General features: G+C 65.9%; 1 protein-coding gene across 3 annotated transcripts in view; it reads left to right on the forward strand.

The window, feature by feature from the left end:
• The window catches only part of LOC113211694 (la-related protein 1), a 16,442-nt gene that overhangs the window by 7,625 nt on the left and 7,998 nt on the right, over positions 1-819 (forward strand). The gene's annotated exons all lie outside the window — the stretch shown is intronic.

The following is an 819-nucleotide window of genomic DNA, read 5'->3' on the forward strand; positions in this document are numbered from 1 at the left end:
GAGGGAGAGAGGGAGAGAGGGGGGGGGGTCAGCGTCAGGGAGGACCGCGCAGCACCGCGGTGCATGAACGAGCAGCCTTCCTTGCACGGCAGTGGTCCGATCCATCACACAACGAGCCCCGCCCCGCCCCGCCCGTGCGCTTTCTTCCTGCAGAGCCGCTCCAGGAGAGGATGTCGACTCCGTCCGTCTGTTCCAACGTCGCCCACACACAGCAGTTGTTGTTGTTGGCCCACAATGAGCGCAGGCATATGGGGGAGAGCGAGCAAGAGCGGGCGAGAGCGAGCGGGCAAGAGCAAGCGAGAGCGAGCAAGTGTGAGCGAGCAACGGTAGCACAGAGCAATGCGGAAAACATGACGGTGAAAACGCGGTTATAGTTGACAGCAGCGTGCAAAAAGGAGGGAGGTAGGGAGGGTTCAGATTCTGTACGTACCGTACAACTTGCCTCTCCGGAGCAAAGGACCAAAATAAAAGGAGGGGCAAGGAGGGTAAGGGGGGGGGGGGCCTCCACAGAAAGTGCGACTGACGGGCTGTCAGCAGGGGCATATGTGCGTGTCGGCAGCGCACGGTCGCGGTCTGCGGGAGGGAGGGAGGGGGAGGGGGTCTTGACGGCGGCGGCCGGCTGCAGCAGGCGGCTTTTGCACGAGCGCCACACAGCTGTGCAGCTGCCGCAGCTGCTGCAGATCGCAGATCACGGCTGGGCGCCCCGGCGGCCCCGGCGACCGCCCCACGGTGCGCAGTGCCCCGCCCGGCCCCGCCCGCCCACACGAGTAAAAGTCGGCCGCGGACGCGACGCGCGTGCAGCGTGCACGGGACTGCGAT

The sequence above is a fragment of the Frankliniella occidentalis genome, unplaced genomic scaffold (assembly GCF_000697945.3).
Source record: "Frankliniella occidentalis isolate FOCC.00 unplaced genomic scaffold, Focc_3.1 Scaffold24, whole genome shotgun sequence".
NCBI classification, from domain to species: domain Eukaryota; kingdom Metazoa; phylum Arthropoda; class Insecta; order Thysanoptera; family Thripidae; genus Frankliniella; species Frankliniella occidentalis.